The sequence below is a fragment of the Haliaeetus albicilla genome, chromosome 21, assembly GCF_947461875.1.
Source record: "Haliaeetus albicilla chromosome 21, bHalAlb1.1, whole genome shotgun sequence".
Lineage (NCBI taxonomy): Eukaryota > Metazoa > Chordata > Aves > Accipitriformes > Accipitridae > Haliaeetus > Haliaeetus albicilla.
The window spans coordinates 4,302,962-4,322,231 of NC_091503.1; the positions used below are offsets into that span (position 1 = coordinate 4,302,962).

The 19,270-nt window shown below is 41.3% G+C and overlaps 1 protein-coding gene across 3 annotated transcripts in view; it reads left to right on the forward strand.

Annotated features, from left to right (window-relative positions):
• FBXL7 (F-box and leucine rich repeat protein 7) overlaps positions 1-19,270 on the forward strand; it is a 191,173-nt gene that overhangs the window by 130,220 nt on the left and 41,683 nt on the right. The window contains exon 2 of one of the 3 annotated variants that reach the window (XM_069808888.1): positions 6,940-7,115. The exons of the other annotated variants lie outside the window; for them this stretch is intronic. The gene's annotated coding sequence lies outside the window, so the exon portion shown is untranslated. The remainder of the gene's footprint in view (positions 1-6,939; positions 7,116-19,270) is intronic. 3 annotated transcript variants of the gene reach the window in all.

Consider the following 19,270-nt stretch of genomic DNA (forward strand, 5'->3'; position numbering starts at 1 on the left):
TTAGACTTAAGGGATAGAGGAAAGTAATTAGGCTATTTGCATACAGCTTGCATTCTTGTAGCTCAGTACGCTGAAGCTAGCAGATTTGTTGAGATGCGAAGGGGTGCCATTTTGTTAATGAAGGGGGAATAGGCGGCCTTATCCAGCAATACAGTGTACAGACACTATTCAGGAAAAATCTGATATCCTTCATTACTTCTCAGGAGGGATTTGGCACCTCGTTGCTTGTGCTGTTCAATGAGCTCAGTGGCCATGAAATTTGCAGGCTTTGAACCTCTGGTAGCAATAGTATGATCCAAGTACTTGTATATCAGGCTCTACAAAATTAGAAGATACAGAGAGAAAGGTTCTGGCTAAAATTTAATCAAAAAAACTAGCTCTTCTCTGCTGTTGTTCAGATCCATATATTTCCTCATGAAATACCTATCATAATTATTGACACCCACACACACACTAATTGGGATTCATTCTGAAGATCTGGCAAAGGGTTCCTGTCACTGAGAGGTTATGCGCTTTGATTCTGTTTCAGTATTCATTGTAGTAACTATCTAGGTGGGTTTTGGGGCGGTGTGTATGTGTGTGAGGTTTTTGGTTTGTGTGTGTGTGGTTTTGTCTGGTTTAGGTTTGGGGTGGGGGCTGGGGTGGGGTTTTTCTAGGTTTTATTCCAGGACTTTCATTCTAGCTCCCGTCCTAACAATGTGCTACTGTTGTATAGTTATGCAAGGAAAAAAGAGAATGAAGGTGATTTGGGGGAAGAAACAACATCTAACCATAAATATTTGGAGGACCTTCAAGTGAGACAGCTTTTACCCAACCCTTGGTAAAACTGCAGAACTGTAGAGAAGAATCAAATGGTAAAGGAGCAGCAGGAGTAGGGCTGGAAACACTATTAATAGCAGACTCATCATTCAGTTCCCAAGAAGGAGAATCTTGCTATCTAAGGCTCTCCAGGCAACACACAGCTATCAACTTCTTTTTCAGTCACAGTGATACCACTGAGTGTTATTAAATCTGCCAAGTAAATTGATTGCATACACTGAGTTAAACAGTAATTGCTGTGGGTAGGAACAAAACTCAGGGCAGGAAACTTGGAGTCAGGTCTGGACTTCCTCTTCCAGATGAGGAAGATGAGTGTGAACAATCATGTGGGTAGGGTCATCTCTAATGTATTGGAAATGGTTTAATTTTAAACCTGTTTACATTTGACCTATTAGGCTGAAGACATTCCTTCTTCATTAGTCTTGGCTTGAGAAGATAAGCTTCTCTGTTTAGAGATTAAATGAACTGGAACAAATGAGACCAAATTGCTTTTTCCAAACGTTTATAGACTGTAATAGTGCTGTCATCTAGAGAACATCACCTGCGCATTTCTTTAGTTGGAGTTTGCTTTCTCCTAAGGGTCTATTAGTATCTTGAAAGTTATGGTTTTGTTGTTGTTTTGAATGTTTTATTTTAAGTGCCAGGGCTCTAAGGAATATTTTTTGACAGCATTCTGCTTCCAATAGTCCTATAAGACCCTTTCTAATTTTAATCTTTTTTTTTTTCTTCATCCTCACAAGTTTATTCCCATCTCTGAAAAGTCTTATGAAAGTTCTGGCAATTTTGAATTCATTTTTTTGATTGATGATTATTCTTCCTCTTAACACTTTACCCCTTTCATGTCTGTTCTTATATCCATCCACTTCATAGCATATCTGTCGCTTCACAGCTGGAAGGCCTCTTGATATTGGTCCTCCCAAACTCTCTGCAGTTCCCACCATATGAGTCCTGGGGGAAAAAAAAGGGTAATTTTCTGGTTTAAGTTGTGCTCCCAAGATTTTTCTTTTAGCTAGGGGAGGGAGGCATCATTTTGAAGCACGTGTGTGGTGGAAATTTCGTGGTCACTCTGCCTGTGGAAGGTCCTGCCCAGATTGCTGCTCTGTTGCTCTTTTTAAAGCTAATCAATCAGGAAGCACGTGCTGTCAGAGTGTTGGCGAAACATGGAGCCTTTTCCCTTTAGGTTACAGGCTCACGGTCACAACCTTTGTTACAACTGGAGGGTGATGACTAATGTCACATGTGTTGCCTACCATATTTGTTGGCTACGCTCTCTCCTGTCCGATTTCTGGTGGAAAGTTGGCCAGAGTGTGGAGAAAGATTGAGGAATATTTTGCTTGCTTGGCAAATTGGCATGAAAACTACAAGAATGGAGATCCAATATTTGTTGGATGACTCAACAATGAATTTATGGGAGAAATACCACTGAGGAATTTAAAGTTAAACCGTTGTAAGCTGTCCTCCAATTCCTTGCTAAGTCAGATTACCTGAGGTCATGGTTGCTTTCCAGAGGCTTCTTGACTGATTTCTTCTTAAAAGTTCTTGAGTAATTGTTAATATACAGAGAATAGAAAGCTGACTCAGGAGAGCTGTCCTGTACTTTCCACTTCAGTGAGAAATCCTGTCATTCCCTCAGCTAATTGGAACCCTAATTGCCTTTTCATTCACCGTACTCCTTAGCATTTCCTCTGGATGGTGTAAAACTGCAATGAGCATGCAACTACAGCAAGTAACGAAGAAGTGACACATAGTGTTTGAACATGCATATTTTCTATTATGAATTGTCTGAAGTTTAAGGTGCGTTAATTAGCAGCTTCTTGTAATGCTAATTCTTTCTAAGCTTGCTTATGTGAAGTCCTGAACATCACCTGTAAATGACTGGACACCTTGAATTCCCACTTGGGGACTAACACTTGTGAAGTTAATCCCTCTCCCTGTGTGTATATTTTCTAGATAACTTCCAAGCCTTCACAGATGCATTATGCAATGCACCAGTCATGTTTTGGCTGGGAGTTGTTTTTATCTGAGATACCTGCAATCGGTGCATTTTGTTGAATTCAATTATTTTCACTTGCTGATTGTCATTAAGGTTGTATACATCGGTTGCCTGCAGCCGGCTGTAACACAAATGAACAGGACACAACTCATCTGCCAAACTGCACAAGCAGCGTGGAAGAACAGAAAGAGCTTTCAGTTGAGTAACCTGTACTGACCTGGGGAAAACATAGCTTGCTCCTGGCTGTATCTTTGGTTTTCAGAGTGTTGCAAAAGCCTTGCCAAGGTTGTTTTGCTTGTTCTGTTCCAACATTGTGTGACTGGCGTTCTCTTGCCACCATTATCCAAGTTCTGTTATCGTAGTAGAGGAACATTATCGTAGAATCGTAAAGCCAGTTACAAACTCCCTAAAGTTCAGATTTCTTGACTGGGCTTTTGGTTCAGGTCTGCTAATTTGTTAAGGTCTACTTTTGTTTTAGGAAAAAGATTCCCAGAACACATGAAAACACATTACGCTAGGAAATAATGGCAGGGATAAGACTTTTCCACTCACAAATGAGCGTGTTGGCTACTCTTGTCATACACATGGGTTTAAATACAAAACAGTTTTAAGTTGCACTAATTCTCTATATATGAAGTATAATGAAACTTAAGTGAAAACAAAACCCTGCTGCTGTTTGTTTTGTTTGGATATTGGCAAAGTTCGAAGCATACTTTTTCTTCCTCCTTTCATAACTATTTCAATAAAGTGCAGACAAAATTAACTAAGAATTACTCTGTCCCCATTCGTAAGTGAAAACAGGCATCTCTGAATGCTCTGTCTGTTGAGGTATGCACAGTATTAGCATAGTATAGAATATTTTGTTCCTGCTGTGGAACTACTTTTTGCAACCTCATTTTTGGGGAGTTGAACATGGAAGAGTGGTTTTAGGTTTTTCTTTAGGAGAGAGAACTTTGCTTTAGAAAGAGCAATTAAAGTAAGTGCAAAAAAGGCTTTGAAGGTAGCATATGTATGGTCTGATGTCTGAAGAACTCCAGAGTAAAAGTGTTTTATCAGCATCATTCACCTTTTTTTTTTTTTCTTTTGCCTCCCTCTGTCCTACTGCAACCTTACCTGAAATCACTCTTCTGGCCGAAGGGCAAAAATCAGTCTATGCTACATACTGACAGGACCTGAGAGCCTATCAAGCAGAGTGAAAAAACCACAGGTGTTGAAAAATACTTGCTTCATTATTTAGCCTGTGGCATGGTGTCTTCACAATAGTTTTCATTTGCCTTCATACTCTCAATGTCCAGTTACTCTGCACCAGGCCCTTTCTGCTTCAACAGCATGTTAAAAGTGCTGCTTTGCGTTACCAGTACCTCAGATAAGTTTCTTTCGACTTCTTCCAGAGCTGTGGATTGGCAGTGGAGGTATGTCATTGCTTAAACTTTTTGAGGATGAAGCTTTCAGTTAAATGAGAAGTCATTACCTTGAGCCTTACCTTAATGGGGTATCTTCATATGTGTCTCAAGGTGGTGAGTCATCTCGTGAGCTTGAAGATGCTGTCTTTTTAACTGTAGACTCTTGTTTCACTACTTCTGATACCTTTTAAATTGCCAGCATTATTTTTGTCTGACTTTTCTCTTAGTATTTTATTTCTTTACTCAGCACCTTTATGTCTGTCACCTTATTTGAATCTTTTGAAGTTGCAAGTAAATTTTTTCCACAAATGTTTTATTTTCGTTATTGTAGTGAGTAAGAGGATATAAAAACAATGTACATTCACTGCAAGTGCAGGAGCCTAGTCTTAAACCAGATGCTGTGCTGGAATGGTGCAGTGGAGAATCAGGCCCAAAATAATGATTGATTATAATTTATTGTAAACATGGGATTTTTTTTCCAAGCAGCAATTTTTTTGGATGAAAAGTACCCAGAATGTCTGAATTGACTCTAACATTACAGCCATCCAAAACATTCATAATAAAATCCAAACCAGCTCAAACGTACTTGATTTTTAGTGTTTCATTATAAACCTTTAACTTAGCCAAGGTTAGCAACCCTCTGAAAACCTGGCCAGAACCGTGAGGGAATCTAAGAATGAGAGAATCTAGGTCAGTTTATTCTTTGTGGATGGAAACATGTAAAACTTGATGGTTTTACATGGTTTCAGCTTTTTAGCCAGGCAAAAATTCAAAGTTGCATCCAGCTCCAAGTGAGCAGTATAGCTAAAATGAGTGGCCCGCTTCCTACATTATACCCACACGGTCCTCCCCCCTTGCCGGAGCTGATTCGGGTTCCAGTGCCTTGCATTGGGTCCATGAAGAAGAGGATGATGCTCACGGCTAATCTTCTATGTGGTACAAAAGACATCTGTAATTGTAGTCTCTGTTTGGTCTTTTGGGGTATTATTGCAGAGCACAGGGCAAACGGGAGAGAGAACTACGGGCAGATTTTCCAGGAGAGGACAATGGGTTGACCCTCCCTGGCAGTGCTGTCTGTCGCAGTGTGTGTCCTCCAGCGTCACAGGACATGGGAGGGCAACGTTTCTCGGAGCCATAACTCTTACTATATAAGCCGAGTGCACTAGCCAGGCGCATGAGAAAAAGGATTTTCTGTCTCCAGCACAGAGTGCTCGTTTATCCCCAGCCTCGGCGTGTTTCTGGTGGGTCTGAGGAAGAGGGGAAGAATGTGCCCAGTATGCACGCTTAGCTGCGATCTGGGGAAAAGGCTGTTCCTAGCTGAGGTAGTGGAACATTTGATGTCATCGAGCGTAAGATTTGGTAGTGTTTCTTGCAGTCTTCATCTTCAAGTGTTAGGAATGCATTAGTGGGTAGGTTAGTTCATTCCCAGAAGGACTAAACTCTGGTGACAGAGGGCCCCCTTAGTGCTGACAGCCTGGTGCTGGTTCAAAGGCTAATCAAAGCTGAAGCAAGCCTAGTGTGGAAAATACAGGTAAAGGTAGAAAGGGTGCTGCCCACGTCTTGCTTCATACCTGTTTGGTCCTCTCCTGTGTGAATAGGATGTCACAGAATTTCGAAATGCAATGGATGCTCCCGTGTGGGTATGCAATGGTTCTCTTCACTGGCCTCCTAGACGTGTTGTGGGCTATGTCGTGTGGCCTTCTGTGCAGAGAAAAGATCTTTTGTGGGAACTTCTTAATAACAACTGATAAATCTTTACTTTTTAATAGCTTCTATTGTAGCTGCACTATAGCTGCAAGAACTTAGGAAGTTTCACAACAACAAAAATCATGATTATGAAAGCAGTCTTTCAGTGGGATCTGGACTTAAAACCATCCCGTATCATAAATCACCAGGCTAGCAGACAATTCAAGTACAAATTATGTCCAGAATTATTTTGGGTGCTGTGACATTATTAGTGCTAAAACTTCTCTATTGCCTCAGCCAGCAGAAACTCTCAACAGGTTTTTTTGTTTTGTTTGTGTGCGTGAGGGGCTGTTTGGTTTCTTTCTTTGTTTGGGGTTTTTTGGTACATTTGAAGCAAACTCATCATCAGTGCTTGTGTCAGTAGTAGTCGCCTGCAGACTCATAGGACAAAATAAACATCTGGATAGAAATGTAGACTGTGAAAATGAAGTGTGATTACAAGACATCCTGGGAAAGCAGTTTGTTTTATCAGATTAATATAAATACTCTTCATAATGAGAATGGTGGTTTTACCCTTCTCACAAATATAGTGGGGGAGAGAGAGTACTAGAAAAGCAAAGTGCAAGAAATGAAAAGTCATTGAAACAGAGGTTGGTATTTCTGATCTGGTTCTCAGTATTTTAGGAGCCCCTGTGTAACTGTAGGAATGGACAGAACAAAAATTTATTTCTGTAGGCAAATTATGAAGAGAAGAATATACTAAAACTGCCTTGCTTCAGTACTATTTCCAACTTAAAGCAGCTATCCGCAGAGTTCAATTCTGCTTAGTGAAGATTAAAATTATTTTAACAAGGCCATTTACATCTGATTAGATTGATGTATAAGGCAAAAATACAAGAAAAAGAGGTGGTAAAGAGGCTAAATAGCCAAGCACTCCTGTTCTGCCCTTACCTTCAGAAAAAGGGACAGAACTGATTTTCATTCAGAGCCTTCAATTCATTTGAGTTTCATTTCTTCTAAGAGATTGCTATTTTATAGAGGTGGATGCCTGATCTATAGCTTGCGGTCAGCCTCCAGGTTGCTCAGGCTGTGAAGGTGTGGACAGAGAGTGGACTGTGAAGTCTTCAGCGATGTCCCAGCCTGCTTCCCACAGAGGTCCCCCGCTCTCCACGCAACCCAAAAAGCAGAATTTCCTCTGGTGCCAGAGGAGCCTGGTAAGTGTGCCTGCTGATCCCCTGTCTGGGCCTGCCTCCTTGCCTGGTCATGCCCCGGCAAGCACGGACAGCTTTTACATCTCGGGGGACTGAGCCAAAGTGTGTTACTTCTGTGCCAGGTACACAGGGTTGCACAGGACGGGGGACTGGAGTCTTGAGAGTCACGGAAAGAGGCTGTGTGGCTGAAAGTTGGGTAATTCAGCTTCAACATCAAACTGGTAGTGCCACTGCTGAAGGCTGTGAGCGTGGGACGGTGCCCTGAAGTGAATGAAACTTTGCTGCAGTTTTTTTTCTGTGCTGTCTGGGTCATCATGCTATGCGTTATAAACATGCTTTTCACTTTCAAACTCACGTATAAAGTGAATATGAATTCACATATGAAGAAACTGAAGCTTTCCGTTTACACTTTAGCTAGTGAGCCTAATTTTCCTGAAATGCATGTTAAAAAAAAATCTCACTGGGAGCTTGAGATTCTGTTTTATTTAAACTGCTGTTTTTCACTCCATGTCTTGTTTTTGATGGGGGGAAGGGGTAGTGTTGGCATTCAAGTACTGTTGGCTCCCTCTTGCGGCTATCTTAAAAAAAAATAAAATTAAAACACATCCGTGCTAGTTCTAGTATTGGGGTAATTTTACTGTGCAGGTTTTAAGGCCTATTAGTGATTTTTTCTGTATCTAAAACGTTTCTAAACGCTTCCCCTGGATGTCCTTTAAATGTTTAACACAGAGAAGGGAGGCAGAATATAATAAAAGGCTGCAATTAAGTGGTAACAGTTTATTTCAGGTACAGGTGGTCATTTGTGTTTAGCCAGGTTTCAACACAGGGAACTAGTCTTCTAGGCAATGCTGGTTCTTTGCAAGCAAATAATCCTTACCCTTCCTCCATCATCTAAATATTTCTGCATTTCGGTGTTTTCACACTTACCATATATAAATATATATGTGTGTGTGTATACAGAGTTACATGAGGTTGCTGCTTACATTTCTGATCACGTTTTTGGTACATCGCCAAAATTTTTACTTCCACAACTACGCAGCTGATGAAGCTGCAGCTGCAATAGAAAGTATAGTTGCGTGGTCAGTGGTTAGAAGATTTCCTTCAGATTTTTCTAACGAAATAGCACCTTCACCTATGGTTCAGTGGCCAATATCTACTTTCTTTGTTTTCTTGCTCACTTTTTTTACTATCCAAATATTAGCATTTGAAGTGTTACATAATACTGAGTTGCAGAATAGAGCCTATAGATACCACTCTGTGTATAAGGCTAGCAATAATTTTTTTCTCTGTATCCCTCATTTTCATTCACTTCAGTTAGCACTAAACTGGAGGGAAAGGTCTCTGAGATTACTGTGCATTTATGATGTCTCTTTGCCTTGTTTGATATTTTTCTTTTTTTTTCTCTCTAGCAACTTATCACAAATATTTTTATTGCTAATGTAGATTCTGCAATTTAGGATATTCTGCCATCTGATGTCTGTTGTTAAAGGATTAATTTTTGCAAGTACCTCTTAGTGGCCTGGTATGTTTTTTATTCCATCACAGCAACATGGGAATCTTTGCTCTTGCTAGCACATGTTCCCCAGGCTGTTCCAAGGCACTTTTTTCACATGTCATTAAACTACATCACCAGATATTTAATGAATAGATTACACTGCCTTTGTTCTTAAAATGAAGGATTAAAACCACTTTGTTCATCTGGTTTTAGAAACAGTTGTCCCCATGACTAAAGAATTTGTATGCTTAAAGAAAGTTAAGTGAAAAATTCCATTGGTTGTTACCGGGCTTTTAACTTTTTTCTGCATGCCACTTAAGATGTATTTAATGTTAAGTATGACAAGAACAGGTTTTTCTCCTGTTGTCTTTGGGACTTGTTTAAAACACAGAAGACAGACAATATTTAGTAGAACTCAACTGGAGTCACTGCATTTAGCGTAGTTTAACTGCAGGCTTGATCATGGAAATATTGAATTGAAAACATGGAGGTCTTGGTCCTCATTCATATAAGACCTGGTGATCAACAGACTTACAGATCTTTCTTAGGGCCACCCATTATTTTAGTTTTAGTCTGGAGCCTGCCTGCTGAAGTCCCCTTGTTTCTTCCATCAGAGTGCCTGTCTCTTAAGCACTGCGTGCAGGTTGCTGGTTACATTTGATCCAGTCCATGACTGCTACTCATCTGGCTGGTTCTGAAATTTGTTTGCAACGCCTGGTCTCCTAAAACACCAAAGCTCCTGGGAGCTACAGAGGAGAGGGAAGGTAGGAGCAGACATCTGCTCCTCTTGCATACTTAGGTATTCCGCTGTTCTGTATCAAATGCACCATACCACTACATGGCTTGGACAGTCCCTGGGATGTGGCTGTAGGAATCAACATCAAAAACTGTATGGCTTAGGCAGCAGGGCACCCAAATGCAGTAAAAGCTTTTAATCAGCTTTTACTTGGATTTTTTTTGCAACTCAGTAGTAGCACCAAGGAAAAGAACACCACCTTAGTTGCTTTAACACTTCAGGATTTGCCTCCTTGTCAGCTGAGTTAGGGATCTAGCTGAAAATCTTCCATCTCATTCCAGCTGGCCAGCATCCACCTGGAGCAGAACCACAGGTCTGTCGACTGACTGATTTCAGAAACTATTGATTCTCCAGGGGCTGTAGAAGACAACGGCTTAATGATTTTAAAGGATTTTGGATGTGCATTTATTTGCAAAAGGCCCAGTTGTTTAACCTCTAGAACTCATAGTCAGACATACTTCAGCTTCTGATAATGCACAGACGTACGGTATAAGTGTGAGTAGATGCACTGAGATGAGTAGCAGTACTTACTGCTGCTGCTTAATGAGCCGTGAGGCCTCCTTATCTTGGCAGGGAGCAAACCACGTGTCCCTCCAAAGTGCTGCTCCTACTGATAGACCCGTTCTCTGTTGAAGAACGGTGCTCCCTTTGAAATCAAGGCACAGCACAAGGTGCTGATGTTCCCCCACCTCTCACTTCAATTTGGGAAGCAAATGAAAAAAAGTTTCTAACACCACAGGAAAATGTCCTTTTAACCATATTTGCCACCCACAAAATAGTTTTTGTTTTGAAATATCTTTATGGCTTTTGTTGTTCTGTGCTCTAATACATTATCAAAATCAGAATTAAGCCTATAAAAACCCTCTTCAGACACCTTTCTGCAGAGAATGTTTTTACATTTTGTTAAAATATGAAACGAAGCTGAAGTTTAAACTCTTAAAAACTTGTCTTTATTTTACCACATATTTTTCAGAGACATGGAGTTTCTGTATTTTACAGTATTTTAATAGTCACTGGGATTAAAATATTAGCTCCATTATATCTTCGAAGGATAGGTGTTTATGCCTGGCTTCTAAGGAAAATCTAGATATACATATATATGAAGTAAATCCTGACTCATCACGCAGGCTTTTGATAGTGTAATGCTAGACAAGCCATTTAAATGCCAAGCCAAGTTACAAAGTGGGCTTTTTCAGATCTGGGATTAGAATGAATGTTTCTGGCTTTTTACTGATTATACTATCAAAGTAAATTCTGAAGCTTTTGACCTTGGTTAATAATTTTCTTATGTCAGTAAGTTCTTAATGTAGCAGTCTGTTGGGCAATAACAGGGAAACATCTATTGTGCTTTCCATATTTTTCATTTTCATGGCACAATGGGTTTTTTCTCACATGGCTCAACAGTATCACATACTGTCTCACACTTTGGCATGTGTTAAGTGCTGTGGTAAAGGAACAGTCTAGGTTTTAACGGCATGTATATTTTTATATTATGAGCTGCAGTGCATATGTCTTAATTTCGTGAATCGGGCTGTGTTGTTTTTTCTTTTTTCTTGCTCCTTTGTAAAACTCTTACATCATTCCGAAAGTGGTCATTTAAAGAACTGCTCTCCCTTTTGCAAACAGGCTTGTGCTGTACAGATTTGTTTGATACAGAACACAGCTTTTGGAGTATTAGACATATAATCAGCAGGGATATGTTTCCCCCAGCTCTTTCCTGAGCAGAAAGTTGCCAGATTATTTCATAGTCTCTATTATTTTATTTTTTTTAGTTTATATTCTTCAAACTGTCCATTGGATTCTGAATAGGTGAAGTAATTTCCACATACAGATGGTTCATGCCTTCATACATGGGCCTGCTTTTCCCTTCTGGATTCCTACAAGTAAATTAACAAATGAAGCTGTAAACCAGTAACTAGCCAGCAGTATGCTCGTCCTTCCCCGGTCTCTTCCAGACTCCTCCCGCTTTGCTCTGTCGGTGGCGTCAGGCTGTGCTCCACGTTGTGCTGGTGGGGAGCTGGCTTCGCAGGGCTCCTTCTGGCTTTGCACGATGCCGGTGGAGTCTCCTTTTAGCTTTTATAACTATACATGTCTTCAAAGACAGCCAGGCCTCGCCGACTGATGCTGTCCTTTCTTGTACTTGAGCAAAGAAGCTCCCCAGATTGGAAAGGGGTGCCAAGCTGGGTACTTTACTCGGGTGTCAGGAAGAATGCAGATAGCAGCTACACCTGGGCAGTCTCCTTGGTACGGCTCCTGCCCTGGGTGGACGACGAGTCTTGGGGGCAAAGTGGCAGGAGCCTGCAGCCCGGCTGAGAATGTGCATGTGGCAAAGCAGAACCTTTGTCATCTTCACTTTTCTTCCCCGTGCTCCTTTCTTTATAAATAGATTTCAAAATTTTCATTGCATTAGCTTGATGTCTTGGGAACTGTTATTAATAGATTTGTTGCTATAAAGTCCACTGATTAGACGTTGTGGACCTTTGCAGAGCTTGGTCAGGGGTAACATCCTCCTTTCGCTCTGTGAACACAGACAGCTCTCCAGTGTGTCGGTGACCTCTCAGATTTCTGCCAGTATGTTCTGTTGACATCTGTTGACATCTAACGAGAGACTGATGGGGTACCCGATGACAACAGCTTCATTTCAGGGGTTGCGGGCCATAGGGGCAGGAATGTCTGCATTTGCTCTGAGACTTATTTTCCTGTTGATCTTGAAACAGATTTCAGCTGTTGATAGTGCCTCTGAGCCATCTATCATACCTGTGAGTATAGTGCTCAGCAATTTCCCCTCCAGTGAGGACATACTTGAAACAGGGAGCGTTTTTGGTGTGCCAAGGGAGGCCACGGAGGCTGTGGTAAGGTGGCTCATGTGCCGCACACACGTCATGACATCTCAGGCCGTGGAGGAGGGAGGCCCGTTGGCGGGCTGCGACGTCGTTGAAGGAGAAAATCAAACCAGAAGAGCAGACTCCCTTTTCTATGGGTTAGTCACCAGATGGTGATGTTGCATGGCACTGGGCAAGTGCAGGGTACGTGAGGGGCCAAAGCTCTTCAGATACTCCAGAGCAGCAACTCTGCAGTCACAGAAGGGAAGGCAGCACTCTGCAAGAGCAGATGAGAGGATGCACGTCAGCTGTGGAGCATCTGTGTTGGGGATGTTTTGGTTCCTGCAACCAAAGGCTCCAGATATTACTGAACTATAATATGAATTAAATGGTACTCACTCCTTTTTTGGAGAAGTTAGCAAATTAAATGATTTAATGATACGGGAGATGCCCTCCTTGTATACTAGCTCTTGCATTAGGCAGTTGAATAATAAGGTGATATATTGCTTTTTTTTTTCCTCTCTCCATCATTCCTCTTTCATTCTTTGTAGTTACTCGGAGATATTGCTTAAGTGGTTGCAAAGATGGTGGCAGAATAATTTTTCTTAAAAAGTTGAAGCCAAATTCCAGCATAATGATAATTATTTCCAGACTTAACTGGTGATGATTCTAAAAGAAGAATAATCTCTTTGAAGATGTTGCAAAATATCTTACAAGTTTCTATGAATTTAGTCATTTCTCATACCAGAAGGGACTCTCATGAGTGCATTTTAACTCCTGCATGGGCAGAAGCCACAGACCTTTCCTTCCTTATATGACAGTATGTCTTTTTTAGAACTCTCAAAAAAATGAGTAGAGGGAATCCATTTCATAAGTTGTTCCAGAGCTTCATTGGACTTGATGTTTAAAAAAAAAAAAAAAAAAATCCTTATTTCCAATAAGAATGTCTACTGCAATTTCCAAATGTTATACATACGTTTTATATCCAAAGTTGAGTGGTCCTCCTTTGATAGAGTGGTCCTCTATCAAATCTGCCTTTTCCTACTGGCACTTACAAACAGTTATCCTGGACCTTCTCTGTAAGAGAGATATCTTGAGCTGTTTGAATTTCCTAGTCTGATGAAATATGTTTTAGTCATTCTTGTGGCTCTTATTGATCTCTCTCCAATTTTTCCATACTGCTTGTGTTGTGGGCAGCAGAACAGTGTGGTATGCTAGCAGAGGTTACGTTAGTGCCAATAGAGACAGTGTTATCTTCCCGCTTGGTATTTCTTTATCCACATACCAAACCACAACTCTGTGTGATTACTCATGGAAGATGATAATATTGGATTATATACTTTTTCCACAGAACAGGAGGATAAAAATCTAGTACCTTTGCAGTTGCCTTCTGGTTGAATAGTAGATCCCCTGAATTGGAGTCTGTAAAAAGATGCTTATCTTGAATGTATTGTATAAGGATATTTGTAGGGGTTCCTTACCGGGTTGTATTCCATGGGCATCCCAAGAAGGGTACTGAGATATATGAGAGGCACTGTAGCTTGAATCCTTATGAGGACCACTTCCAACAGCTGCTACCTTGTCTGATGTCAGAGACTGGGAACTTTCAGAATTAAAATTAGTATTTTTCCTGCACTGAAGAGAAGGGCTCTGAGGTTCTCTGTGGAGATGGGGGGCGGGGAAATGCAGATGGTTTAAAAGAAAACAAAACCAACAGCAACAAAACAATCAAAAAAAGTCCCACAACGACAAAGAAAACTGATTGCATCCTGTCTTGCATGTCAGAGGGTATGTGTGATGCTTCCATTTCCCATCTGAACATCTGAAGGCAACTGCAGGCAGCACTTAATTTCCCTTATGCCTTTTAGAAACGTTGTTGGTTTTGATCGACTGGAACAGACAGTGTCTTGGCACTCACTTGTATCTGTACTGCAAGGACTCCAGAACGGAGGTAAACCTAACAGCAGAGCAAAGGTGCCTGAGCTGGATCAGCGGCAGCACCTCGGCAATATCTCACTTGGGCCCAGAAGGACCTGCAGCACCTGAGAAATGGGTTATATTAGCTTTGCCAGGTGGGAACTGCCTCTCTTGCTGTCACGGGACAATCCAGTCTCTTCTGGGGTATGTGGATACTACCTCAGTGCACAGGCATCTAAAAATGTAGAAATTCTGAGCTTAATTGTTAACAAGTGAAATAGACACTTGGAGCACAATAGAGCAAGGAAATAGATGAATGAGGCAGAGAGAATTGGCAGAATCTGTCAATTTTTCTTTCTTTAAACCACCAAATTGGTTTTTTTAAAAGGTTAAATGAAACCAAGCAACCACATAATACATTTTTTAAAAATAACAATAAAAAAATATTTATTGCATTTTTTGGATAAGCCGTGTCTCCTTAAGGGATTTAAAATCTTTCTTACCACAGACTTATTTGACAGTTCAGTCACAGTTTGGCCACGGTCTGATCAGTATGGTTAGCCAAGAGCATCACCAGCCTGGAGGACATTGTTGATATTTGATGCCTCAATAAACAGTCTGGGGGCTGTGAAAGGAAATATAAACAATAGAGACGTTTTTAGTGTAAATACAAGCACAGAAAATAACCCATGTTCCTTAAAGACCTTGTGCAGGATGAATCATTAGCGTTGCTTAAGTAAATCGCGTGGAGTTGAGGAGGGCCTGGCTGGCAGTGTCAAGTAGTTAGGGATGGAAAATAATTAGAAATGACTGTTAGCAGCTGAAGGTAAGGATGCTGCTGGCTTGGAGGGCGACACCGAGCTGCATCTTCTGATGGAGCTTTGGCAGCACCCCACTTTGCCGTGGGCAGTGTGCTTCAAGTTTCACAGGCGAGATTTGTGAGGAGAGGTAATCTATTTTTTGGACCAAATAATATCATGTTAATGGGTGGGGGGGAATACAAGTTTTTGGATGCACAAGCTGTTCTGTAGATCCAAAATAGCCGCAGCAGTCTTCACAGCTCGTTAACAGTTTAACAACTGTTTGGAGTGTAGATAGATTGCATTGGTCCAGCCACCTGACAGCAGAAGTGATGGGTGACTACAAAGCAGGAGGAAAGGTGAACAAATGCTGGGCTGTTATGGAAAACAGCATGACTGAAACTTTTACTGCCTGTGGATTGTGGAGAGGCTGTCTGGGAGGGGAGTTGGAAATACCTTAAGACCAGTATTCCTGTTGAGTCTGTAATTTTGTTTATTTTATTTTTTGGTGTCCAGTAGAACCTATATGAATTTTTGTTTCCAGATTCTCTTCTGAAGGGATCTTATACATTTCTTCAAAGGATCCAGACTGAGCAAACACAGGGTTGGGTTTTTCTTTTCCCTCTGGTAACTGGATATTTCTGGCCTTTATCAACTATGAGTTCATTCAGGCATCTACTGGCTGCAGTTTCTTACCCACACGGTTTCCCTGAGGGCGTTTTGTCCACCAGATGACATGTATTGCTTATTGGGGAGGCACAAGGCTCTGCTCTCGTCATGTTGCTGATTGTGTTGCGAGGGGGATTTACCGCCACGGTTGTGGAAATGTGTTGGAAAAACACGTTAGCCCAAGCACGGTTTAGTTCCTTTTGGCACATATAATTTCCAAGCATTTCTGATATTGTATGAATTTAGCAAATTGAAGGTTGTTTAAAAATGTAATTGGAGATGGGGGAAGGTTTCTAGGGAAACCTTTCTTTGAGGCCAGTATGGGTTGTGGTTGCAGTTCAACTTAGCTGAAGCGAACCGGCGGTACATCACCACTTTGCCAGTTGGGGGTGAAATGTTCAATCTGCTTCTTCTCGGCCATCACCTCCTTTGAGTTATCCAGCAGACTGTGCAGGGGCTGTACCTGTACTTTGGTGAGCAAAACGTTTAAACTCTATTCTTATTCTCTCATGTGACGTTCATGTGAATATGACCAGAAACTTGTCCCTTTGTTATATTATTTTTTTAATAAGGTGAGCTCCAAACATTTGTCTTACGAACAAAGTCTTTCAGCTCTCCTTGTTTGTTAAGTCTTCATTTTCTTAAGATGTAAATGGATGTCTTGTGGACTAACTTGACCGATACAATGTTATCACACTATGGAGTTGAAAAACAAAACCAGCAATCCCACTTCTGTGCTATAGACAGAATATTATTATTATATTATAAATTGTATTATTAAATTACATTATTTAGCAAATTATGTTTTCTCCTGTACTTTATTCAGTTGTCTATACATAAGTTATGGAGGGGCTTCATCTAGCCACTGCCAACTGAGGAGCTCCCTGCTAGGATAGGTTTTATTTATCTAGCAGCTGAGTGCCATTTCAGCCAGTGACTACAGAAGTGTGAATGTAAAATGCGCAAGGAGCAGAAGTTAGTGGTGTGAGAGTCATGTGGCACTTCTGCGTAATGCTACGCTGTCGTGGTTTAACCCCAGCCAGCAACTAAGCACTACACAGCCGCTCGCTCAGTCCCCCCACCCAGTGGCAGAGTCGGGGGGGGGGAGGTAAAACTCGTGGGTTGAGATAAGAACAGTTTAATAGGACAGAAAGGAAGAAACTAATAATGGTAATAATAACAGTAATAACATGACAATCATAATAATAAAAGGATTGCAATATACGAAACAAGTGATGCACAATGCAATTGCTCACCGACCGATGCCCAGTTAGTTCCCGAGCAGCAATCCCCACCCAGGCCAACTCCCCCCAGTTTATATACTGGGCGTGACATCCCATGGTCTGGAATACCCCTTTGGCCAGTTTTGGTCAGCTGGTCCTGGCTGTGTCCCCTCCCAACTCCTTGTGCCCCTCCAGCCTTCTTGCTGGCTGGGCAGGAGAAGCTGAAAACCCCTTGACTTAGGATAAAGACTACTTAGCAACAACTGAAAACATCAGTGTGTTAGCAACGTTCTTCTCACAATGAACCCAAAACATAACACTATACCAGCTACTAGGAAGAAAATTAACTCTATCCCAGCTGAAACCAGGATATATGCAAATGGCTGCACCCTGACATCCTGTGGGAAAAGCAGTAACGATTACTTGAGCATTTCCTATTGCCACAGAACTGCTGTACAGGTTGCACTTCAGGTATTTGTCGGAAGGAAATAAATATGCATCAACTTATTAAAAGGCTTTTGTTTTTAAGTGTTTGGGAAGGTGACACACAAAATGAATGTTGCTGAATCAGGTACTTTCAGCCATCCTTGAACTAGTACAAGTGTGACTGAGGCACAGACCAAAGCCCCCAAACTAGGCCAAGCAGGCCACGAAAAAAATAGCAAGTGCTACATTGTCCCTTTTACTCCTTCTTCTGGGAAACAGAAAGGTAAATTATCACTGTTTGTGATAAATAGGCAAGCTAGGACCTTTGTTTTATGAAGTACCATTTCAGATATCCCCTGAAGGTGACCAAGCATGCGACTCACCTCTTATAAGCAGTAGGAGCTCATGTGGCCCAGGTGGGTTGTGCCTTGCGCTGTGCTCTAGGCAGAAGAGTAAGAGAGCGCTTGGATGACAGGGTTGTAGCCCCCAGATTCGCACAGGATTCGTTCACTTGTTTGACGGAGTTGAGGGTGGCACATCCACTTTTTGCCTCCTCCTTTTTGACCTAATCATGCTGTACATCGAGTCAGTTGGTTGTATCGACGGAGAGAAATTTTGCAGAACGGATGCCGCAGAGCTTTCCTCACAGCAAACAAGAAATCGTAACTGCTTACAACAGGCGCTGCTTTATTCTAGAGCATCTTTAAGAAAGGCTGGTGAGATGCCCAGTCTGTAGCAGGATAAAATGTGATTTGTTGTCTTAAAGCCCCCCTCAGAGTTGGAAGAGTTAGCAATAAGATGTAGTTTGATACATCTTGTGCCTTGAGGGGTGCCAGCCTTCAGGTCTGGTTTCCTGGGACTCCCAACATTTTGCCCCATTCTCTCATTACGTTGACCAAGGCGTTTGGCAATCCTTGATCTTGGGGTAAGTTTTGCACTGAATATATGCCTGGTTTCAGTTACAGCATTAAATAAAAGTGTCTGTGTTATCTACTTATGTGTCCAATCCATAAAGTTCATACAGTGGACCCATTCATAGGGTAGTAAAGGTTATTTAGAAATAATGTGAAGCTTCATTCTGGAACCCGTCCAGTAGTGTAGAACATGTGCTTGCTAAATAAGACTGGATTTAAGCATTTTGTGCTTAGCTTTTTATGCACGTTTTCTCTTTTAATTCTACTGAAGCAATTGGGATTTTGTATACCATGTTTCGAGAAACAGAATTAAAGAATTATGAATATAATTTGAATTCTGTTGTAAACCATGTCATTTTCTTTGCAGTCACATTCAACATGGGAGCGCATTTTGTACTGAAATGAGAAGGAGGCATGAGAGGAGAAGACAACTATAAAGATTAAAAAAAAAGCAGCAGAAATGGTTGCTTCTAACAGTCATCTAAACTCACTAAACAATTGAATTCATCTGTGAGTAGCAAGGATAGTGTCTGGAGTAGTTATATGGCAACAGCATGAGTACTTAGGCATTTCTCCCTGTGGATAGTTTGCAATGGTTCTATACTATTCATTTAAAAGACATTTGCTTGGGAACAAAAGTATATTATTTCATATATCTTACAAGCCTGCAGAGGCTGAGGGTGGTTCAGAACCTATACCTTCATCTCTTTCCCAATGTCTGGATATTCTGATTTTGAAAGCAAAGGTTAAGCACTGGAAATCCTTTGCCAGATGTCTGTAAGTACCTTCATGTTACAGTTTCATTGTCATGAAGTTAGCTTTCCATAGGTCTCTTCAATTGGTTGATTTGTGGGTCTGGTCTTGTATCCTTTTTCATTCTTGCTGCTATATCCCAACTGCAGCATGCCTCACTAGGGATGAAGGCACAGCAGCTGTCATACCTTGCTTGAGCTCATGACAGCAAAGTTGCAGATCATGTCTCTGTGCAGCAAACCTTGGGTTTCATTGTGACCCCTGGCAGAAAACTCCCCAGTATGCGAGATGATGTGGAGCATTACATCTATTGACACTTCAAAGGGCTGCTTTTGGCCTCTTA